Source organism: Panulirus ornatus, chromosome 51 (genome assembly GCF_036320965.1).
Source record: "Panulirus ornatus isolate Po-2019 chromosome 51, ASM3632096v1, whole genome shotgun sequence".
Classification (NCBI taxonomy): Eukaryota; Metazoa; Arthropoda; class Malacostraca; order Decapoda; family Palinuridae; genus Panulirus; species Panulirus ornatus.
In genome coordinates, this window is record NC_092274.1 from 5,043,782 (window position 1) to 5,070,439 (window position 26,658).

General features: G+C 43.3%; 1 protein-coding gene across 1 annotated transcript in view; it reads right to left on the minus strand.

The window, feature by feature from the left end:
• LOC139764857 (tripartite motif-containing protein 3-like) overlaps window positions 1–26,658 on the minus strand; it is a 292,630-nt gene that overhangs the window by 233,049 nt on the left and 32,923 nt on the right. Inside the window, exon 2 of the mRNA XM_071691869.1 lies at window positions 26,025–26,365. The gene's annotated coding sequence lies outside the window, so the exon portion shown is untranslated. The remainder of the gene's footprint in view (window positions 1–26,024; window positions 26,366–26,658) is intronic.

The following is a 26,658-nucleotide window of genomic DNA, read 5'->3' on the forward strand; positions in this document are numbered from 1 at the left end:
GGGGCCAGGTGAGGATATTCCAAAAAAGGCCCAGTCCTCTGTTCTTAACGCTACCTCGCTAACGCGGGAAATGGCGAATAGTTAAAAAAAAAAAAAATATATATATATATATATATATATATATATATATATATATATATATATATATATATATTTTTTTTATTTTCCAAAAGAAGGAACAAAGAAGAGGTCCAGGTGAGGATATTCCCTCAAGGGCCCAGTCCTCTGTTCTTAACGCTACCTCGCTATCGCGGGAAATAGCGAATAGTATAAAAAAATATATATATATATATATATATATATATATATATATGTATATATATATATATATATATATATATATATATATATATATATATATATATATATATATATATATATACGGAGACACCATTACACTGGTTAATATGGAAGTTAATTGAAATGTAAAATGAAAGCAAGTTCACAGGATTTCATCTTCCTACATGCCCGGAGACACAAGTCTTCAGGCGAGTGTTATCTTGTCCAACCATCCTGAAGATGACCCCAGCACGGGCTGTGCGGGGCCCCCGTCACACAGCCCACCAGCCCCCAGTATGATGCAACGGGTCTTCTTGCTCCTGAAGAAATGACGACGTACCGCCATAGAATACTGTGACATGGGGAGGCATCAAAGCCAACACCCAGCGCCTCTCTCTCTCTCTCTCTCTCTCTCTCTCTCTCTCTCTCTCTCTCTCTCTCTCTCTCTGGAGAGATTTGTCCTGTTTCTCTCGTAGTTGTCTATACAAACATCGTGAGCAAATTGCATAAACTCGAGCGAACCGATTTACGTTTTCTTCAACAGGATTGTTTACTAACAGAACCATTCACCAATCAGAGATGCTGAAGGCATCACCACAGTTAAGGTTAACAACAGGCCTGACCTCCTCGGTGTAGCAGTCAGCGTTGCTGACCCTCACGCATTCACGGGCTCGCCCATAGTCGAGCGCATGGGCTCGATTCCTGGTTGCGGTATTCGGCCCACAGTCAATCCAGCTGTTCATCCACCCCTAGTGGAAAATCAGTCCACAGACATGCTTAGGTCATCCTGTGGCTCTTCTCTCACCACAGTAATCCCTAAGACCCTGATCTCTCTCCCAGTGTCACAAAGCACGCACCCTGCTGCCTATCGCTACCTTCACTCCTTTGTATCCAGACGATCAACCACACTACGTATCTCCCCACCCACCCCACGCCCGCTGCTGCAACACATTACGACGCTTACAACAAAGAACAACACAGCGCGGTATCACAGCGGCAATAGAGAAAGCGAGGCAGTACATGTACTGGCGAGACATGCGTACTCAAACTACTGGGTGTGCCAAGGTCCACCATAACTCCCCCCTCCCACAATCCCCTTACACACTGGCACTACCCGGGGCACCGTGACGTCATACTTGGCACTGTGGGCGACACACACACACACACACACACACACACACACACACACACACACACACACACACACGCCACATGAGGATGGGGCTAAAAGAGATTTGAATCATCTCGCTTCTTCCTCGTTGGGACGAAACCTCCGCCTCTGTACACCATCAAGGCCGACGCTGCCGCTGCTCTCTCACTGGCTGAGAGAGAGAGAGAGAGAGAGAGAGAGAGAGAGAGAGAGAGAGAGAGAGAGAGAGAGAGAGAGAGAGAGAAAGGAGGGGGGGGGGGGCCCGGACATTGAAACACTGCCATCACCACTCTCCCAACGGTGCTAAAGAACAGTGTAGAGAAGAGGGGCCCCCTAGGTAGTGGGTGGTTGGCACTGCTATCGTATGACATCATTAGCAGTGCCAAGATCCCTGGGACTTCCCTCACCCCCTCCCTCCCCTCAAGGATAAGCTTGGGTGTGGGATGTCAGTGTTTCGAAGAAGGAATATTCGACCTTACGTAACAGACTGAAGCCATGGGACATTTATCCTTATATAGCTTCTAGAAGAAGGGATATTCGACTGAAGCAGGGATGTTCGACCTACAGCAGGGACATTCGACCTTTAGCGATATTCGCCTTCAAGGGCACCTCAAGTAGGGACATTCGACCTTAAATAGACACCGACCTCAAGAAGGAATATTCGACCTCAAGCAGCGACAGTCGACCAAACTCGGCGGTCTGAAGCTATGGGACATCCGACCTTATGTATCTTACATTAAGCTTGTGTAATATTATCTATCTTCCCAAATCTACAAGCGACAAACAAATAACAAACAGATCCCATGAACAATTAGAAAGGTAATCTGAGAGATAACAGAATTACATTTACATGAATAACAGGCATCAGGACGGGAATAACACTGAATGATAAATATGCCACTTCAAATCGAACATGAAGTAAAGTTGTGTCAAAGATCTAACAATACAAAGCTATATAACATAAATGTAATCTTAAATATAAAAGCTATGTGAGGACACATCAGTGAAATGTAAATCTATTATCTCATCATATCTTCTACAGAACAATACAGCTGTATCTCACACATCAACTTAGCTTCATTATCGAATAACAAATATACGTTTCATACGTCTCATTGATCGACTATTTGATACTAAATCTATACCACATACATATAACGCAGTCTGGGAATATGGAGGGAGGGATCTACTACCTAAAAACGGTGGACTAAAGCCTAAAGAAACAAAAGAGTGATTGCGTGATGATACCAGAGAGGATAAAAGAATGACGCTCTTTCAGAGAGAAATTATGGACGAGTCTATTGTCAATAAAGTGTCATCATCTGGTCGAATGAAGATAAATATTCCATTTTGTTACAAGGTATAACTTTGTTTACACTACAACAGATCCTTTGTTACCCTATTTATCTTTCTCTCTCTCTCTCTCTCTCTCTCTCTCTCTCTCTCTCTCTCTCTCTCTCTCTCTCTCTCTCTCTCTCTCTCTCTCTACTATATAACTCGACATCTCGTTGTCGTACGTACCGGCAGGTACAAACAAGGACGATTAGTCAGGTACTTGGGTCCGGCGTGGCCACGACACGACCATCGTCGCCCGTGACCCCAGAACATGACGACCACGCCCATGCATCGACCCTTCCCTGGCCGAGATCAACGACAACACTCATGACCTCACATTTCTCGTCCATTGGAAGGACCGGCGAATCAAGCGATACAAAGCCTGGCTCACGGACGCCCAGCCCACGTCCGTTCTCGCACGACAAGAATGACACGAATGGTCAAGAACGACCATTCACGACCACTTAATCGGGCCACACTAGGCCTCTCTTATACACCATATACACTAACTGGGTCGCAATGTATAAATTACACTGTGTAGGCCTAACGAAGTCTTACACAACACAAGGGTTTAGTATGAGCTCAGGTTTAAACCGTCCCTATGTGATGTCTGCATACCAAACACAAGACACATACGGCAAACATATATTAAGGCATACGTAGGCTAGGTAAAATAGATGCAAATCAAGATACATATCTAAACTTTAGATGTATCTTGCCTTACAAGGTAAACACAAGGTGTGGTATACGTAAGGTAAGGTATACATGAGGTAATTTTACAAGGTAAGGTATAGGTAAGATAAAGCATACGTAAGATAATGTATACTTAAGATAACACCAACTCCTTCACAGAACAAACCTCTGATCTACAGATATGAAAGTCAGAAATCTTATAGGATCTCACTTCATTAAACCACAAGGGTGTTGCATGGAACACTTGTCATGTCGCCTGCAGTGCAACACATTGAAAGTGAAATGACTGAAAATATTATCTGAATATCTATCTATCTATCTATCTATCTATATATATATATATATATATATATATACATATTACGTTCTATGGTGTTATAAGAGGATTTGCTTCAAATCTATATAATTCCTGGTTACGTTTCAGATTAAACCTTATTTGTAAGTAATATAAAATCAGAAAAATCCTAATCTAGAGTTACGGAACTCCGCCATTCAATTGTTTGATTGTCTGGGAACATATGTACAAATTTTTATGAGCGCGAGATAAAAACTTTTCAAGTTATGACTAAACTTGAGTTCCGGTTAAAAAGGAAAAAAAAAAAAAAGCCTTGAAACTAGTCCAGGGCGATTGCCTCTCCCTCGGTATTTTAAACAATCTATCATTTCCATCCCTCCACACCGGCAAGCGGCCCTCCACGAACAATAATTCCGTTGTTTGGATAAAAATCTGAATAACAGATTCCCGTCTGTTGCATCTGTTATTCTTCCAGTGAAAAAACAGAGGCTTGCTGGCGGGGTAACAGCTGTATTGATTCAACTGTTGCTTGGAATTCTTTATTTTTACTGATCAATAAATCAATACGCGTATACATGTATATATATATATATTTTTTTTTTTTTTTTTTTTATACTTTGTCGCTGTCTCCCGCGTTTGCGAGGTAGCGCAAGGAAACAGACGAAAGAAATGCCCCCCCCCCCCATACACATGTACATACACACGTCCACACACGCAAATATACATACCTACACAGCTTTCCATGGTTTACTTCAGACGCTTCACATGCCTTGCTTCAATCCACTGACAGCACGTCAACCCCTGTATACCACATGACTCCAATTCACTCTATTTCTTGCCCTCCTTTCACCCTCCTGCATGTTCAGGCCCCGATCACACAAAATCTTTTTCACTCCATCTTTCCACCTCCAATTTGGTCTCCCTCTTCTCCTCGTTCCCTCCACCTCCGACACATATATCCTCTTGGTCAATCTCTCCTCACTCATTCTCTCCATGTGCCCAAACCATTTCAAAACACCCTCTTCTGCTCTCTCAACCACGCTCTTTTTATTTCCACACATCTCTCTTACCCTTACGTTACTTACTCGATCAAACCACCTCACACCACACATTGTCCTCAAACATCTCATTTCCAGCACATCCATCCTCCTGCGCACATCTCTATCCATAGCCCACGCCTCGCAACCATACAACATTGTTGGAACCACTATTCCCTCAAACATACCCATTTTTGCTTTCCGAGATAGTGTTCTCGACTTCCACACATTTTTCAAGGCTCCCAAAATTTTCGCCCCTCCCCTCCTATTCCACTCCTCATGTCCATCCGTGTAGTCATCCGCACCAATACAAACAATTCACTGTTCAGTTCTTGTCACACTCGCCTCCATTGACTTGACCTCCCCTACCTACCTATAACTCACTATTCCCATTCACTCAACCTTTTCCTGCCCAACACTACACAAACTCATAACCTCCATTTCCTCACATGAAGGACCGCGCTGTATCATCAGCGAACAACAACTGACTCACTCCCCAGCCTCACTCCACGACTTCATACTGCCCATATTCCAGGATGTTCATAACTCCTTCAACCCACCATAAATTAACCACCATGGGCATCAACACCCCTGCCAAACCTAGTCCGAATATCAATACACTTTCCTCGATCTTACACACACAGGTTACTCGATAAACACTTTTACTGCCTATTAAACTGCCATCCAACCAAATCTTAATACCATACAATCATCTATCAACTATATAATGCCCAGATCCATAATCTACAAAAATCCATTTAACGTTTAAGTATTTCTCCTACATCTTAAACAAAGGTGATCATACTCAAATCCTCAGTAATCTGAACACGGTAGGTTAGTATCCAAAGCTCGAAGTATGTTACTGTAACCCAACCCTCACAGAATCAACTCCCTCCATACAATATAAAGGAATACTCATAAAATATCCATTCTTAAATTGAGCAGTCATTTCATCCGCATTCCTTGTACATGGCTCATGCACCATTGAACCGAATCAGAACTCATTCATGATCATATCTACATTAATACTTACCAATATATAAATACAGTACCTTTATAATTAATTCATGGTAATAACAGATTGCTCAAATGTCTTGCAGTTCCTGTTCGTCAATAACCTTTTGAACTATTCTCAGTCTACCAAATATTTCCTAACCCTCTACTTTCACGAACCCAATGTTGATGCGACATCGACAAATTTTAACGCTAAACTTTCATCTGTCAACGATCATTCAAAAGAATTCAAAATAAAAAAATCCTTAAACTATCCAGCCGCTACTTTATCACCCCCATATTTTAACAAGTTCCATTTCATCCCTTGTCTACGCACGCTATTACCTCCCAGAACAATCTTTTGTTTTCCTAAATTTAATCTGATACATTCCCCAATCTTTGCACCTTTTTTTCCCTCATAAATAACAGAGCTCTTCGCTGACTCAGCGTTGTTCACTGTTCTTGATTCTTCTTTACATTGCATTATTCTCCAAAAATCGTCCAAATGCTTATTTTTTTATATATATATATTCTATATATAATATATATATATATATATATATATATAACAAAAAATCAATAGATAGATATACACTATTATATCAAAAACAAAGAAGCTAAAAAGGCAGACAGATAACGATGATAAGACGACACAACGAGATGTTAGATTGTGGCACAAACATCATAAGAGCGTATGCAGAGTGTAATGCGGCATCGTGTGACCCACTAAACAACAAAGCACTATTGCCTGCAAATAATGAGCAATAGTTCATGAATAAGGTAGACGAGGCCATTGCCTGCAAAGATGAGCTAATGTTCATAAAATGTAGTCCATAAATACTGGCAAGGGATCGCTGGCAGGCTTGAGCGCCAGGCTATCAACACGCCCTCCTCCAGCTCTGTGGATCTAAGATAAGTTATGGAGACAACGGTTCTTAATACACTCTCGATCATGTTGAGCTCTGACGCCACTCCCGTACCACAGCTGCGGTGGATGGGAGGCCAAGACACTGCGAGGATGCTGGTAAATTATGCAGACAACGCTTCTTAATATGTTTGTGTTTCCACGTCAACCCCGTACCGCAGCCTTGGACGATGAGCACCTGTGGTGTATGGGGACCAACACACTGCCAGGGGGTAGGTGTTTTTGGTTACGCTGCAACGGATCCACTACAAATCCACAGTGGTCATATATGACCTAATTTAAGGTGATAACGTTAACATAATGAAAACAAATACTTCTTATATAAACCTGACCTGTTTTACCAAGCAATGGCGAACGTCAAAACGAGAACGCCGTCTGCTCGACACAGTTTACGTACACCATCTTATATTACGAAACATCACCTTCCCCTACGTGTAAATTACCTCATGTATACCTTACCTTGTACTTACCTAACCTTATGTACATCTTACCGATCATGTATACCTTACCTTGCACTTACCTTATGTATGTACATCTCACCTATCATGAATACCTTACCTTGCACTTGCCTTATGTATGTACATCTCTCCTATCATGTATACCTAACCTTATCATGGATTATGTTCTACTTCCTAGTTCTCATATGTCGGGTATGGTTATAAGACGCTTGCTGGGGCTTCCTGACCTGTCTTTTTCTGTATAATTTTTCTTCAGTTGGAGATGGCGCGCACCCTAGCTACGCTTGGCGGTCCCGCAGGAGCCTCGTAAATTTCACGGTCGGTCGCCAATAATATCAAAATGCATGACACCCACTCTAAGCTAACATCTATCTTATACCAATTTTTTTTTCATACATATTCGCCCATTCCTGTGTTAGGGAAGTAGCGTTAAGAACAGAGGAGTGAGCCTGAGAGGGGAAAATCCTCCCTGAACACATAATGCCATCCTGGCAGCAGCATTCCACCTGGTACCATCAGTGTCGAAGCTGGTGACGCTTACTAGACCAAGGGCGTTCGATTTCTAATTATTGAATAGCCATTTCCTTATTATGGCTTCCATACAGCCAAGTGGTATGCGTCACTTTTGCGCCCACCAAAAAAATGGTCGTGGTTCGAATCCTGCTGTCAGGAGGGAGCAAATATTTACGATCGTGGTGGAGAGGCCCCAGAGAATATGGAAGGTTTTGGTCAACAGGAAACCAAGCCCTGAGGAGGAGACCAGATTAGCCAGAACTTGACCAACATCATCATCCCCATACGACACGACCATACAACTCACCACTACCACGTCATCTTATGTTTGTAACCTACGGGGGGGGGGGGGGGGGTGGTTGGGTAGTGTTTATGTGGATATGTGTGTGAGACTCAGAGTGCGACGGTACTGGTGAAGAAAACGGAAAGTGTACGCGCCAGGATGTCCTCGCCAGGACGTTCCATTTTTGTGGCCACGGGCGACCTCCTCACCCACACCCACCGATCATTTTTCTACAACCTTCCTACCCTCTACCCACAACCCCCAAGGTACAAGGCGTACATCAGAGCTGGGGTTGTATACAACCTCAGGATGAGTCTGGAGGTCCATTGTCCTGACGCCACAATTAACTTTTGTAAAGAAACCAGGCCGGCCGCGCTCAAGCCATTGTTGTCTATCCTGGAAGATGAACACCGGCTCCAAGATCTTAATCCCCTTGAGCACAGCGGCACAACCCTTGTGTACGGCAGTACGACCATTGAGCACAGCTGTACGACCCCCTGAGCACAGCGACACGACCCTACTCTACTCGTTGCCACGGGGTAGTACGAAGCAAAATACGACAGCGACAACATACACCATTTTGAGCGAATTTAATCTGAAGATGAAACACCGACGCCATCCTGTCATTCGAAGGAAAAGTCTAAATAAAACGAAAGTATCTAAACTACGTCCTAAAAGTATAAACAACGGTATCTATCACGTACTGAAAGTATATATAAAAGTATATACGAAGATAGCAAAAAAAAAATGGGGGGGGAACTCTGCATAAAAAAACATACCCCCCACCCCACCCCCAACCATCAACGTGAACGAGGCGATATATATATATATATATATATATATATATATATATATATATATATATATATATATATATATATACGGTTAAGAGAGACGAGAACTCCCATAAAAAACGCAGGCAATATCACACTACAAATCACATCAATTCAGCCCAGTAAACCATTCTCTCCGTCCTAACTCTTTCCAATAAGGGACGGCAATGTCAGCAGAATCAGATCCGATGGCATTTTGGTCAGTCTTACCCAACTCCATTATCCACCTGAAAATAGCTCATTAGATCCCCTATATCTAGAGTTAAGGACTGAATCTAACACACTGTTGCCTCTTGTTGGGTCGCGAAACAGTCGATGTGAAAGGTAATCTTTTCTTGCATCGATTACAGCCTGTTACATGACATGGTCAACGCTAGCGTTTTTGAAATTTACAATTATTCCACATCTTTAATTCTCGCGAAAGGCTTGAGTCTCCTAGATATGACACATACCGTTTTCTTCACTTTGTGGGGTGTACGTACCACTGAAGCAGCTATTTATTGTCGTTTATCGGTTCGACATGCAAAACTAAAAATGTCAAAGGCAATTTTACCTAACGGTTGAGACTCTCTCTCTCTCTCTCTCTCTCTCTCTCTCTCTCTCTCTCTCTCTCTCTCCAATAAGGGAAGGCAACGTCAGCTGAACTGCCGTGGATGGGAGGTCACAATGGGCTAGACTGATTCGCGTCGTTACAGGGAGGGAGGAAGGGAGGGACGAGGGATCGAGACTGCTACCGACCTGGACAAATTGGGAGTCATAACCATGAAAGGCATTGCCTCACGGCGATACCATGATTTAAGACCCAGGCAAAATAGGGAGATATTTTTTTATGGTGCCGTCAGATGGGGAAAATGGCCTAGAGAGAAATTTCTGAGGCGAGGAAAGAATTCTGGAAAATGGGGAAAAATTATGGACGGTGGGAAGACTTTTCAAATCGTGGGATTTGTTTTGGACACTGAGAAGAATTCTGTAAGTGTGGGAAGAATCTATGGCCGTAGGAATTATTTTGGACATAAAAAAAAAGACTATGGGAAGAAATTTTGGACCGTGGGAAAAAATATTTCACCGTGGTTATCATTTTCGACGATGTGAAAAAACTGAGCCGAAGGAAGAATTTTTGGCCCGTGGGAAGAATCCAGGTAAAGCGTCCTTTCATCACGTCAATATAAACTGTCATTACAGTCGTTCAGGTGACTAAACCCGAGCTACAATCAGATCAGGTTCTTAGACACAATGCTCTGGATATCATCCATCACTACAACACTACTCCCATATATGGTTTCAGAGGCTGTATGTATATGTACCACTTCATTTAGAAATAGAAGCTGTGATAGATACACAGACAGACAGCACTAGACTGAGCATTACATAAGGAGGTCTGTCTGACCCTGTAACTTTATAGTTTTGGGGTTATGTATGATATGAGAATAAATTGGTTTAATCTAAGTTCTTATACTTACACTCAAGTGTCCATATCATGCAGACAAAGGGCACTTAAACACTACTGACACCAGTGGAAAAATTGGATATGAATAAATAATATCTGCAACACTTTCTTAGAGCTATAGACAAAATATCTAGTCTGGCTAATCCAAGAAATAATGCGTGAAAATCAAAACACTCAAACGCGAGCCATAGTAAAAAAAAATGAAGGATATATTAATAGAACACTGTATTAATTATCATCACTACACTGGGAGAGGTACTAGTAAGATATACGAGTACAGCTTATCCATAAATCTGTTTATTTTCTTTATCAAGAGTCCAATTTACCCAATATGAGCTCCACAGATGGGCCTCTTGGAATCATAAAATCAGCAATCAAAGTAAAACACAGACACACACAGACACACACACACACATACACACACACACACACACACACACACACACACACACACACACACACACACCTCTACAATTTCATTCATGGTCTGTTGAGAAACTTACCATCCAAAACATTTCTTTTTATGAGAAGGATAACGAAAATTCTACCTCCACTTCTTGAAGACAAGGCAAACTTATGTCCCCAAAAGTCTGAGGAAAAATGTCATGAAGCAGGAGTTACATAAAGCTTCAAAGTTGATAAGAATAAACAGAAGCGAAGAATCTCCCGAGAATATATTCTGCAATATTCCAAGCGGATAACATTCCCTGCAAATATTCTAGAATATTCACGGCGAGGAAATGTTCCCGTGAGAAATTTTGCAGTATTCTCAGGAAAAATGTCAGGTGGAGGCTGGAAAATAAGTAACAAAAAAAATAAAAAAAAAAGTTCACATTACAGAAATCACTAACATGTACCTTGATAACTTTAAACACTATTCTCATCATATAACTACCGCGGAAAAATAAAAATAAAAGGGTAAAACGAAGGTGGATAAGTGAGAAGCAAAACAAAAAGCGAAAAATGTGACAAAGTTGTCTGAAGAGCGAGAGTACAAGCGTTGGGGGGACTGAGTCAACACTCCCAAACCCAACTCCCCGCCTCGCTGCTGTTCCTGACACGTGCCGTTCCCTCCCGTACCCCAAACAATCCAACCCGACCTCTCTCTCTCTCTCCCCTCCTCTTCTCTCCCTCTTGCCCTACACTATCTCCCCCTTGTCTCGCCCCCTCCTTGCTTGCTGTTCCTGGCACGTGACGTTCCCTTCCGCACCCCAAGCTACCCAACCCAGTCTTTCTCTCCTTACCACTTACACTCTCTTCCCCTCTTCTCATCTCCCCCTCGTCTCACACTATCTCTCCCCTTGTGACAGTATCTCCCCTTGCGGCTCTAACCGCGATGAAATTATCTTGGAAGGCATTTATCACTCCAATCCATGTTCTCCAATCTTTGTGAAGTTCATTTACTATGCAAATAGTTCAGTAATACCCTCAAAGCTCCCCCTCCCCCCTAGAAAAAACAAATAAATAAATAAATGAAACTGATCTCTTTCTGTAACATGTAATTTAGTCAATCAGTCCCGGTGCCTCGATTATGTTTACTTTATCCTACACATCAAATGCATGTTTACAATGTCCATCCCATACGTCAAATGTATGTTTACTGTGTTCATCCTGTACGTCAAAGGTATGTTTACAATTTTCATCCCGTACGTCAAATGTATGTTTACTATGTTTATCATATATGTCAAATGTGTTTACAAATATACGTCCCGTGCGTCAAATGTATGTTTACTATGCTCATCCTGTACGTCAAAGGTATGTTTATAATTTCCATCCCGTGCGTCAAATGTATGTTTACTATGTTTATCCTATACGTCAAATGGATATACTACGTTTATCTCAAACGTCAAATGAATGTTTACATTTGTTTATCCCATGTCAAAACTAATGTTGAATAAGTTTTTGCCGTTGAATGTATTTCAATCAGGTTTATTCAATGAGTTAAACAAATGCTTACATTATCCCACATGTCAAATATGTTTACCAAGTTTTCAGATGCGTCAGATGTGCTTACTAAATTTAACCCAAACGTCGAACGTATATTTACCTGGCTCATCCTATGCGCATAATGTGTGTCATGTTTACTAAGTCTTCCCCATCCGCAGCTCACTCCCACCATTTACAAACTTTTAACACTACTCTCCTCCTTACGTTAAGCAGCTTTCTTGAGCGGCCTACGTAAAAGCCAACACACGGTAACGCACGGTCTTTAGCGTCAAAACGCTATTACCGTAAGCATAAATCGTCGGTGGGGGTGTAAAAATGTTGAGAACACACGAGAAGGGGAAAGAGAACTCGAGCTAGCGAGGATAGGCCAGGTGGGGGTGGGTGTTGTTGATGCTGCCATTGCCATCACATGGCACTGACGATAACAGGCACTGTCTGGCACCATTTTCTCCTCACCCTAGGACTCTCCCTTCCCCCCCCCCCCCAACACATCCTCCCTCCTACAACCTGATAGGAGGCCTTGCCTGCCATCCCAAATGGAGTGCCACTTGCTTCCTGTCTTACTCAGCGACACTTAGGTGAAAATGACATATGTCTTACTCAACCAAACTCATGGATGTCTTACTCTTGGGTGTCTTACTTAACAACACTATAGAATGTCTTACTCAACAACACTCATGAGTGTCTTGCTTAACCACACTCATGGATGCGTTACACAACAACATTCATGGATGAATTACTTACCCAAACTGACACGGATTGTACTCAAGCACATTTACGGGCCGTACTCAACCACAATGGCACTCGTCTGAGTCAAACACAGAGCCGCAGGTCGTACTCAACCATACCATGCCACACATAGAACAACACCAACTTTAAACCAGCTTCTAAAACTGCCGATTTTAACAAGTTGATATATTAAAGCATTCCGATTTTAACCAAACGAAAAAGTGTACAGACTTCAACCGGTTAACAAATTGTTCCCAGTTTATGCAGTCACTTAAGAAGTTCCAATTCTAACGAATCATTAACACGAGGTAAACGTTTTTTATACTGTGCCGATCTAAATCAATCAAAACACTGCAACAATCTTAAACCTAAATATTATTTGCTCCATTTTTACCAGCTATTTATCCCGATTTTAACCAGTTATTAAATTGTTCCAATCTATACCGTCTATTAACCCGACTGTAACCAGTCATGAAATTATTCCAGCTCTTACTAGCTATAATCCCGATTTCAACCAGTGACCAAACTGTTCCAATTTTCACCAATTTTTGCCATTTTATCCCGATTCTAATCAATTATCAAACTGTTAATTCTAACCGCTGCTTTCAAACCAGACTTAAGTGGACTACCTAAAGATTTAAGGATTAGCGTCTCTGAGTTTTCCTTAATTTAAATGTCAAGAACGTAAGAGCATTCCCAAGTTTCAACGCCGTCATTCATGCTGTCATTCAAAGCGCTCCTGAGGCGTGGTGGACCGGCCCAGTCTTCATTATGTGGCTGTGGACCGGACTAATCTCCATTCTGTTATTCTGAGCTGGTTCAATCTTCATTCTGTGTTCGTGGACAGACCCAGTCTTCAATATGTGCTTGTGGACCAGCCGTCTTCATTCTGGGATTCTGGACCGGTCCAGTCGTCATTTTGTGACTGTGAGCTGATTCAGCCTTTATACTGTAGTCAAGGACCAGTCCAGTGTTTCCTTAGGTGCGGTGGAACCGGACCACTTCTCACTGTAGTTCTAGACCGGTACAATCTGTACTGTTTTGCTTGAAACACAAGCATTCACGCAACACTCCCACCATTGTTTCAGACTAATTTTTCGTCGCCTTGTGACAAATTTGTCTCTTAATCTTACTGACTGAGGCGCTGATGCCCAATTTTATCCATAAAATCCACTAAATACTTTTCAATTACTCAGATATTTCTCCAGGATTTTCTGTTACTTAAACAGAGATTAACTCGATCCATCAAAATACAAAGAACAATATAATGCTTTGCAAGAGGTGATCTAGACTATAAAAACCAAATTAATTAACACAAAAGAGATTAAGCAAACTAATTGCACTTCATTACTCCTTGAACCCGATTTATAATCCAAGTTTGTAAGTGATCAACAAAGGGTACTGATCTACAACATATGATCAATTAACTTGGGAGATTATAAAATATTTTATGAAGCCATCATTTCCAGATGCTGAACAAGAGGCGCAAGTAATGGTCCGTTCCAATTAACGAGTAATTAATATACATGATCGGGGCTATTAATTACACCAGATGGTTTAGGGTAACAGCTAGATTCATGTGACTGAAATATCTGAATATCAGGTAAAATAAAACTTTAGCCCAAAATATGTTTCTTGTTCATCGTAACTGAACTTCAAGTCAAACAGTCCTGAAACATTCAAGCAAGTCAAACCGTCCTAAGACACTCAAGTTTAACTGTCCTGAGACACTCAAGCAAGTCAAACTGTCCTGAGACACTCAAGCAAGTCAAACTGTCCTCAGACACTCAAGCAAGTCAAACTGTCCTGAGACACTCAAGCAAGTCAAACTGTCCTCAGACACTCAAGCAAGTCAAAGTGTCCTGAGACACTCAAGCAAGTCAAACTGTCCTGAGACACTCAAGCAAGTCAAACTGTCCTGAGACACTCAAGCAAGTCAAACTGTCCTCAGACACTCAAGCAAGTCAAACTGTCCTCAGACACTCAAGCAAGTCAAAGTGTCCTGAGACACTCATGTAAGTCAAAGTGCCTGCTGCAGACACTTAGGCAACTCCGAGTGAAGTTTATCCCTACCGAGATACAGGTGTGCTGGCTATTGGGTAGGCAAGCAGAGTCCAGAGTGAGTGCAACTGGTGAGACTGGAATCCCAGCTAAGATCTGATTTCAGGCAAGAGAATTTCTGCATATTCCATTAGACTTCGCAACTGTTCCATGAATATGACCCACAGATGAGCTTTAATACCCCCCCCCCCCCATCCCCCGGTTTATTCACTAGGTTCTTGGTGTTTATGCAATGGTATGTTTAAACAGGAGCAATCAAAGGATTGGTGACTATAATGGACGAGACACGAGTGTACAGTGGGTGTGTGAGACGCGAGACTGGAAACCCAGCTAAAGATCTAATTTCAGACCTTGGGCAGGCAAGAGAATTTCTGCATATTCCATTAGATTTCGTAATTGTTCTATGAATATTAATAAAGCCCGGCGAATGCAAAGCTCTCAGATAAGAATTTTTGACGAGGTTTTATTCACTAGATTCTTGGCGTTTAGTGGGAACTGGTAGGTTGGAGGGGAACAAATCAGGAAGTTGGTGTTTATGAGCGACGAAATATGAGACATGAGTGTATAGTGTGTGATGTGGGCTCCCTGAGCACGATAGTATGGCCCCCTAGGTACGACGGCACGAACGATTGAGCACGGTGGCACGTACAACACCTGAGCACGACGGCACGGCGGTGAGACCACTGAGCGTCATGACGGCACGACGACTGAGCACTAAGGTGCGACTCTTGAGCACGACGGTACGATCCTGGAACACAATGATACGACGCTGAAGCACGACGGTACGATCCTGGAACACAATGATACGACGCTGGAGCACGACGGTACGATCATGGAACACAATGATACGACGCTGGAGCACGACGGTACGATCATGGAACACAATGATACGACGCTGAAGCACGACGGTACGATCCTGGAACACAATGATACGACGCTGGAGCACGACGGTACGATCCTGGAACACAATGATACGACGCTGGAGCACGACGGTACGATCCTGGAACACAATGATACGACGCTGGAGCACGACGGTACGATCATGGAACACAATGATACGACGCTGAAGCACGACGGTACGATCCTGGAACACAATGATACGACGCTGGAGCACGACGGTACGATCATGGAACACAATGATACAACGCTGGAGCACGACGGTACGATCCTGGAACACAATGATACGACGCCGGAGCGCGACGGTACGATCATGGAACACAATGATACGACGCTGGAGAACGACAGTACGATCCTGGAACACAATGATACGACACTGGAGCACGACAGTACGATCATGGAACACAATGATACGACGCCGGAGCACGACGGTACGATCCTGGAACACAATGATACGACGCTGTAGCACGACAGTACGATCATGGAACACAATGATACGACACTGGAGCACGACAGTACGATCATGGAACACAATGATACGACGCTGGAGCACGATGGTACGATCATGGAACACAATGATACGCACGATCATGGAACACAATGATACGACGCTGGAGCACGACGGTACAATCATGGAACACAATGATACGACGCCGGAGCACGACGGTACGATCATGGAACACAATGATACGACGCTGGAGCACGACGGTACGATCCTGGAACACAATGATACGACGCCGGAGCACGACGGTACGATCCTGGAACACAATGATACGACGCCGGAGCACGACGGTACGATCATGGAACACAATGATACGACGCTGGAGCACGATGGTACGATCATGGGACACAATGATACGCACGATCATGGAACACAATGATACGACGCTGGAGCACGATGGTACGATCATGGAACACAATGATACGACGCCGGAGCACGACGGTACGATCCTGGAACACAATGATACGACGCTGGAGCACGACGGTACGATCCTGGAACACAATGATACGACGCTGGAGCACGACGGTACGATCATGGAACACAATGATACGACGCTGGAGCACGACGGTACGATCCTGGAACACAATGATACGACGCTGGAGCACGACGGTACGATCATGGAACACAATGATACGACGCTGGAGCACGACGGTACGATCCTGGAACACAATGATACGACGCTAGAGCACGACAGTACGATCATGGAACACAATGATACGACGCTGGAGCACGACGGTACGATCATGGAACACAATGATACGACGCTAGAGCACGACGGTACGATCATGGAACACAATGATACGACGCTGGAGCACGACGGTACGATCCTGGAACACAATGATACGACGCTGGAGCACGACGGTACGATCATGGAACACAATGATACGACGCCGGAGCACGACGGTACGATCCTGGAACACAATGATACGACGCTGGAGCACGACGGTACGATCATGGAACACAATGATACGACGCTGGAGCACGACGGTACGATCCTGGAACACAATGATACGACGCTGGAGCGCGACGGTACGATCATGGAACACAATGATACGACGCTGGAGCGCGACGGTACGATCATGGAACACAATGATACGACGCTGGAGCGCGACGGTACGATCCTGGAACAAGATAGCATGACCCTTGGGAATGATGGCCTGGCGTGACCAACTGTTGTGCCCAAGGACTATTCCGTTGTGCTATATAACGACCTTAAGGGTCGTGCCGTCGTGTTCGGACCCGGTGCAGAGGTAATAAATTAAGACATTTTACTCGGCTGCATCATCATCATCATCATCCTTGCGAAACTCGCAGTAATTACTGGGGTAATCAATCACATGTCCAGTCTGAATCGTGTTATCAATTTAGTTACATCTTTAATCTGTGTGACCAGTGAGACTCTGAGGTTGGTTTATGTGACTGTCTCGTCCCAGCTCTTTAAACCCCGACACCTTGCTACATGGGAAAGCCAGATGACTGAAGACCTGATGGTCTATGACCATGTTATCTGCTGGAGGACATGGCAGTGCATGGGAAGGAAAGATAACACAAGATATTAGAATTCTTCGTTACTTCTGAAGCGTGTGTGTATGTGTGTGTGTGTGTGTGTGTGTGTGTGTGTGGTTTCCTCTTGAACGAGACACTTCTGATGGCACGTCGGGTCGTCGCAAGGGAGGCGTCCCGAGAGTAAGAAGACCACATGATCTCGCCTGGGCTTCTGAACGCTCGGGCGAGGTCCCAGAATTACATATACCGGGCACACAGCGAATGGCTACCCCGACGACGGGTGCAGGCAGCAAAACACGAACGTTAACCACCTGACATTTAATCCCCCCCCCCTCCCACCCCCCCTTCTCCTCCTCCTCCCCCTCGCCAATTCCAGATAAGGCGCCCTTGCCCACCAGGGGGAGGAGGGAGAGGGAGAGAAGGCGTTGGTGAGAACTTCCCTCAAGCCACTCTACATAAATCTCGTGAGTGTGGCTGGGGCATTTCGTGCCTCTCTGTTGTGCCTCCGACGTCGCCTTCGACAGGATGACTAATTAGTTGCCGCCGACGTCGCCTTCTACAGGAAGCCTGGTAACGCCTTTCTAACCCTAAGACTGTGGGTTAGGATATATGACTATGCTGGGGGGGGGGGGGGTCATATACAAGATGATGGCTCTCAGCTTTCGAAGCACGACGGTATATGGTCACCTGAGCACGACGGTATATGGTCACCTGAGCACGACGGTATATGGTCACCTGAGCACGACGGTATATGGTCACCTGAGCACGACGGTATATGGTCACCTGAGCACGATGGTGCAGTTCGTTGAACAAGATGATATGATCGTTGAGCAAGACGATAGTACGGTCCTTGAATACGACGACACGATCCTCAAACTTTATGGTACAGTCCCAGGATACGATGGTACGGTCCTCAAGTACGACGGAACGCTAGAATTTCATCAGAGTTCCACAACGCATTTGTAGAACCTGACTCGTACGTAGAAGGGTTATAGGATGAAAAGACGAAAGGAGGAAGATGATCCGTAAGATCAGCAGTTCAAAGGGGGAAGAAGCACCATAACGGTCATTCCTCGAGTAACCAGACTTCATAAAGAAATTGTGGGAAGCAGCAGCCAGACGCGTGCAACGTGTCCATGCATCCGGGGGCGGGGACGCATGACGACAACCCTAGTTATTAGGTGTATCACTGGATACCGTCTGATAATTTCTCTCTCTCTCTCTCTCTCTCTCTCTCTCTCTCTCTCTCTCTCTCTCTCTCTCTCTCTCTCTCTCTCTCTCTCTCTCTAACAGAGCATAATATATGCGCTCTTTAGACAGGGCCTTATACTACTATGAACAGCTGTTCCGCTAGATACAGCTTGATACTCGTTTCTATGTGCAAAGCCTTACATCAATTCTCCAAGTCCGACTTTAAACTAAAACAGAATCAAAAATAAATCTATAAACGCAGAGTTGGCAACCGTTCTTCTGGATTCTAAACTATTTCACTAATTCCACTTTTCTCTGAGACCCGGGCTCTCACAAACCAGGAATTTTCACTCATGCTTTTCATCCCTAACGTCATGCAATTTTTACATTTCTTACCGTCTCTAAAAGTGAGAAAAATGTAATTTACGCGAAAATCTGTATGTTATATAGGATTATATTCATCCAAGCTATGAATCCCATTATGTACTCATGCTGCATTCTGCAGTGGACTTCCTCGCACCTCAAGTCAAAGTTTTCTTACCCACATCCTCGTGGTGTACTTACAAAAGCAATTTACATGGAATTTCTGCGAGATCTGAACAGCAAATAGTAATAATGGACTCCACTCCCAGCAAAAAGTTTCCATCTCTCGCGGATTTAAGTTTAGCATATTCTATAGTCATAGCTACGGTGGAAAGTGTGTATTTAAACTCGATCTGCCGAGTACTCGCGAGCCGTGTAAAGGTACCACGTTAAAAGTTACTTAACATTTCTTTATTTTCAAATAATTAATGAGTATTTCCCCGCATGGCAACGTTCAGCAGGCTCGCCCAGCAAACGTCATGGCTCCGGGCGGCCAAGCACCGGAGTCTGACACATTAGTTTATTTTGCTTGGCGTAAACCACCCCTGGGGGCTAGGGAGACCAGCTTCCCTCCCTGGGCCAAGCTGGCCACATCTCCGGCCCTAAATATAGTAGCAACATCAGCTCATAACTACCATGTTCAGTGCCATTTAGGGCAACATCATCACAGGGGCATACGGCCGCTTCTTAATATTGTTACATTTAAGAAATACTGGACTCTTATCTGTCGTCATTTATCATGAAAATGATATCATATATAGGTAGCTTTCAAGATGTCCGGTTCATACACGTCGTTATCCATCTTTCTACGGCACTCCTAGAGCGTCAAGGCTGCACCCCAAGCAGGAGGAGGGAAACGATGAACTCCTGTGAAGCGACAAGGTCCTACACAAGACAGCTCCTTCCGTCCCTTGCCAACAGGACAACCTTACTGAAGGGGACTTTCCACTCTCGGCTTCAACACTTACAAGCTGACTCTAGCGACCAATCTTTCTCTCATATATAGTGAGACGCGCACAGGACAGAATGAACTGGAGTGAGGTGGAATACGGGGAGCGACGTCAAGTCAGAGGGCTAAAGCGGGCATATGAAGCTGCTTGGCTGGTACACTCTAGTTTCCATACATGACAAATGATAGCTAAAAGGCGAGTGGATGCTGAGGAAAGGAGGCCACCCCGTTCGTCTGTTCCTGACGCTACCTTCCAAAATTGGGAAAAGGCAATGAGGCCAAAGATCGTATGGTAAGTCCTTTCCCAAAGTGAGCCCAACATTTGCTGGCGGCTAACTTGTAAAACGTCAGCGAGGCTTTGTTTCTGGGGCTGGAAAACCTCTTGGCAGCTTATTACACGTGTGTCCCTTGGGGTGACAGTGGTCAGCCACTCTGTGGACCACGACAACGTAATAGAAAAAATATACAGGAACCACAAGGGTACAGGATGACCCCCGTCAATAAGGGAAACCTGGAGAATTTCAAGCCAAATACATAAAGTATATGATAAGGCAAAGAGATACTTCTTCATGTGTATATCTTATTAAAGACGTCTAATTATATAGGAGAAAGAAGGACTTATATGCAGAGAATGAACTTGATACAACATAGACATAAAGGAAGGCTGTCTATATTCTACATAGACATAAAGGAAGGCTGTCTATGTCTTACATAGACATAAAGGAAGGCTGTCTATATTCTACATAGACATAAAGGAAGGCTGTCTATGTCTTACATAGACATAAAGGAAGGCTGTCTATATTCTACATAGACATAAAGGAAGGCTGTCTATGTCTTACATAGACATAAAGGAAGGCTGTCTATATTCTACATAGACATAAAGGAAGGCTGTCTATGTCTTACAGAGACATAAAGGAAGGCTGTCTATGTCTTACAGAGACATAAAGGAAGGCTGTCTCAATCTTTACCAAGAATACTTATTGGTACCAGAAAGATGACCAGTTTGGCAGAGCAAGTTCTGTCATAGTTCCTTCAACTGTTTAATCGTTTGACTGTCTACCACTCTTCCTTCCCTCTCAACAGCCGATTGGTGTTATTATCCATAAAAGATTCTAAATCTGGAGATATAAGTACCAAAGTCCAGTTCAAGACTCACTGACCTAAGACATCAAACTAACTAAAGCAAACAAAAGTAACTCTATTATCTACCTCCTTCACAAACAACAGCAATATCACTAGTATCTTTTATATACCTCAGAGACACCTTAAGAAACCCTGCACACATAAGGTTGCATCAGCGGGTTTTGGGGTTGTGGGGGCTTCAGCATCAATAGGCAAGACTACCTGCCTTATCTCACGCTTCCCAGCCTACGTCTGGGGGGAACGCCACTGTCCTTACGATGCAAATGAACGGCTAACAATCCATGCGAGTCACGTAACACTGGGCGCACAGGTTACTACTTATCGTTCGAGAGTAGAGTAGATAAGACATTCATCAATACCTTATATATACACACAGCCTTTTTGAGCACGAAGGTACGATACTTGAGCACGACGGTACAATCTTTGAATACGATGGAGCGATCTTTAGAGCACGATGGATCTTTATAGATAAAGATATTTCTAAGATGGCGGGGCTATAAGGAGATAAAAGATACTTCCAATATGGTTTCACAATTATGATTTTCCCTTGTGAAGAACACCAGTCTCATTATTAGAAAATTACAATGTTGGTTCACTTTCCCTCTTCTACTGGTATTACTTTGGGTCATGCTCCTGAGAGCTGGCTGCCTATGTGCCCCCATCACTAGCTAGACCATACAACACTGGGGTTGTACATGGTTGAGATTGGGGATGTCCTATTCCCTTCATTCTCATAACATTCCTTACCTTAATCTTACACTCACCATTTCATCCTCCCTTAACTATATACCTTCACCCTTTACCTTCACCAATCTTACCCTCCCGTCCCTAACTCCTACCTGTGTCATACTCACACACACCGCCATCAGCTGACCCCACAACATCGGGTCAGGTCATCTGGAACCCCCTCTGTGTACTAATTGATATCGGCAAAAAAAAAAAAGATCGCAATCACGAATTTCATTCATATGACTGAATGATGCGCATCATTTTACATAAATGCAAATTTGCAGCACATCTAGACGGGCTTTATTTTTATCCGCGTTCTAGTTCATCGAGGTCGGACTTTTCCATGACACAAATAGAGGAAAATTTTCCTCCGTTCTAGTATCAATGTCACAACTAGAGGGACGGTTTCCTCCAATCTAGGACATCTGATATATCTAGACGGACTTTTCTTGTTCTAGCACATCTCGGTGGGAACCTTTCTATGTCATAGAAAACACCTAGACGGGGACTTGTCTACGTTCTGGAATATCTAGATGGGGACACATATGCTCAAGCACATCTAGATGAGGAACCTCTGTGTTCCACTACATCTAGATGAGGGGACCTGTCTGTGCTCCACCACATCTAGATGGGGAACCATTCTATGCTACAGCGTACCTAGATAGGGAAACTAACCTTTGAAAGATGGAGTCAAATTTCAATATCATCATAAAGATCGAAATGTTCCAGACTTCCAATGAAATAGAATTTGTAATGGAACTGTCGCAAATTCTAATATCATCGTGGGATCTTGGCTCATATGATGGCATCTACCCACGGTATACACCGTTATCTACTTGTTAACTAAACACTGTTTCTTCAATATGATATCAAGTTGCCAAGCCTAAAAAAAAATAGATACCCTCTTACGTATAACTTTTCCCTTGTGTACAACAACTCTACAAATGGCACGATATATTCACCCCTCGAGTACAACAACCGACTCCCTGAGGAATAATGACCCAAGTCTATGACTTCCATAAACTAATCCCGTAAGAACGATATTCCTATCTCTTGAGTACAATGATTTAACCCATCGGTATGTCTAATCTACTATCAATAGTTATGTAACGTAATCACCATTAGAATATCGTAGCGTTCACGCGGTGCCAAGGCACGATAACTACCACATATACTCTGCTGCACGGTGCTGCCATATGCTGAACTAACACATTTAATACCCTGGGCGAAACTGACGTTGGAAATTTGAGTTGAACACTTTCCTGAGAGTTGTGTGAGCAGAGTTGTTACAGAGGTAAATGGTTAACTGCCAAGTTGCCAAGCAGAAATCTGGATAATGGAAAGTGAAAATCATATTAGGAAAGGCCATGGTCGATGTCAAATGCCACCATATTACAGAATTATTCCTCAGTATATACAGCATAAATACCCCTTACTTTCTGAAACACATGAATGTCCAATACAATTGGTATCTTTTCTCATTTATATGACTGTGTCAATTAATGCAGAAATCTGTTTACTTTATATCTTTATAGGAACGAGCAAATCTGTAGAAATATATATATGAGTAGCTATCTTTTCTTCGTTAGACACAGGTACCATTAACTTTTAAAGAGGCTTTCATACGGCAGAGCTTACTAACCCTCCCTGTTACTGAAAACCGTGAGGTTGTGTGTGCCCCACACCATCAGCTACACCACGTTAATACTGGGTAGAGAGAGTCACACGCGTCACATGATAACTGTATGGCCATTGTGATGTCTGTTTCTGTTCCTACACGGCTATTGGAACTCTTTATCTTCTCATGTCTTTCATAGCACCTGCCACCTGACCACCTCATAAAAGATACGTTTTCCACTTCAAAAATTATTGACTGTTCTTTTATATCTTTCTCTTGCTCTTTCTCTGAGAACAATTGTCACCAAAGAATAAACACGAAAATAAATAGATTGCTTTATGATGTGCATCCAAACAACAGAAACACTGTGGAGCAGTCTGAGGGGAAAACTCATGAACAATCTAAATGCATATCAACATAACCTAGTTGATCACACAGCCTATATGTACACCGTGTGGACGCGGTCTCACACACACTAAGTAAACAGAGTAACGACTGTGCAATTTGGTTCAAGATGAGAGGACACGGAGGCAGGAACGTACCCTGACAACTGATGGCAGAATTACCTTCAGAATTTACTGATTTATTATGAAAAAAAATTAAGTCTACACGAGGAGGTCCCTGTAGGAACCACACCACTGTGCCTCTACACGAGGAGGTCCCTGTAAGAACCACACCACTGTACCTCTACACGAGGAGGTCCCTGTAAGAACCACACCACTGTACCTCTTCATCACATATATCTACAGTATGTGACTGAGACTAGTGTAGATCGCCCTCGCATTATCTACAGTTCCCGATGTTTCAAACAGACTGGAATCTAATTGTGTTTACAGTTTGTGAGCGACCAAACAGTCCCGTCTCATGAAAGACTCTGTTTGCAGTTTATCAATAACCATTTCAAACCCTTAAAGGCCTCTTATAGAGCTAGCGTCTGGCACTCTGTTGATATCATAGACTTTAGTAGTGGAAAGGTAATTTCTCAAGAGGCATATTCTATTTACACGCAAGGTGAGCCAGTGTGCATGACCACCACTGAAATACATGTAATAAGTTCCTAAGTGCACTTTCGTGTAATATATATATATATATATATATATATATATATATATATATATATATATATATATATATATATATAGAGAGAGAGAGAGAGAGAGAGAGAGAGAGAGAGAGAGAGAGAGAGAGAGAGAAGTTCTCCAATGGTCGAGAAGACAGCACGAGCGCTAATCTGGCCGCAGAGCAACGTGTGTGTTATCATTTGCCTCCTTCCTTCCTCAGCCATATCTGGCGTAGTTAGAGCCTCCTGCATGACTCGTTGGTGGCACGACCATCGAGCAATGTAGGCACGACCCCTTCGGCATGGTGGTACGACCCTCGTGCACGCCAGCACGACCCCTTCGACACGGTGGTACGACCCTCGAGCACAACGGTATTAATCTTGGGTCCTTTGACCTGACCCTGAAGAGCCAGGTCAAAGGACCACAGTCATGACTTGGGGTCGTCTCCTACTGGGCTCACAGCGCCCTGGCTACAATCATGGCGCCCTGACGAATTTTCAGTGTCTCTGTTTTTCAATATTTCAATAAAATTACTTCACAAATGAGATGCCGAGAGCGAATTGCAACATCCCGGACGAAGGCGATGAGAGACACAGGGGAAATTAAACACGGAAGAATCTGGTACAATAATGGTCACCCAACCCACCCGGCACGACAGATATTGATTTCAGCACCTAAAAAAGACTTTCGTTGTCTACTTATTTGTAGTCACCCCAAGACGAATTTCTACGAAGGGGACCTGGTATGACGCAGGTCCTTTTTCTAAAGGTTCCTGAAGCCTAAGGCTGCGCTACTCCCACGAGCGGGAAAATGTAAACTCCTCTGAGTGAAAAGTTCTTTGACGAGACAACAATAATGAACTCGTAATGTGGCTGCTGTTTCCCATAATTTCTGTGTGGAGACGGAGCCACACGAGACCTAACCTTTATCATGCTTCCTGCATTTCTCGAATGGTAAAGCTGTGAAAATCTCCTCCTCCTGTCGTCTTTACCCAACTTCCCACAGCCGTTATATCTTCAAGAGTCAAGTCCACAAACACTATGATAAAAACACTAGATAGAAAACGGAGAGAAAGTATATCACTCACCTTAAAAATCTGGGGCGAATTTGACCAATAAATCTTGACGGTGTTGGAGGCAACCTTGTAGGAAGGTCGCCGGGAGGGGTGGTCCTTGCCTCAAGTTAATGGGAGGGGGCGTCAGGCCTCCTCTAAACGGGTCCTTCAAATGTCTCTTCGAGGATCCTCGTGCAGTGGTGCACTCTAGATCCTGCCAGGGATGTTGATACACTCAACACTACCACTTCAACACTGCACTACACGCTACGCTCTCAACACTCTCTCTCGTCTGTATGTTACTACTTCACTAATATTCACATCATTTCGCCCATCAGCTTTTCAACAGAGATGGTAAACACTACTCTTTCTTCCTGTATAGAAACAAATATTAAATCCCAGTATGAACATATTAACGTATACGTAAGAGCATAATGCCTCCCATAGGTATTCAGGCGCTATATATCTGTCCCTTTCCTTCAAACCTGTTTTTCGACTCCTTTTTCCCACGTACTATCCAAATTATAATTACATATATATATATGTATATATATATATATATATATATATATATATATATATATATATATATATATATATATATATATATATATATATATTTTTCTTTCTTTCTTTCAAACTATTCGCCATTTCCCGCATTAGCGAG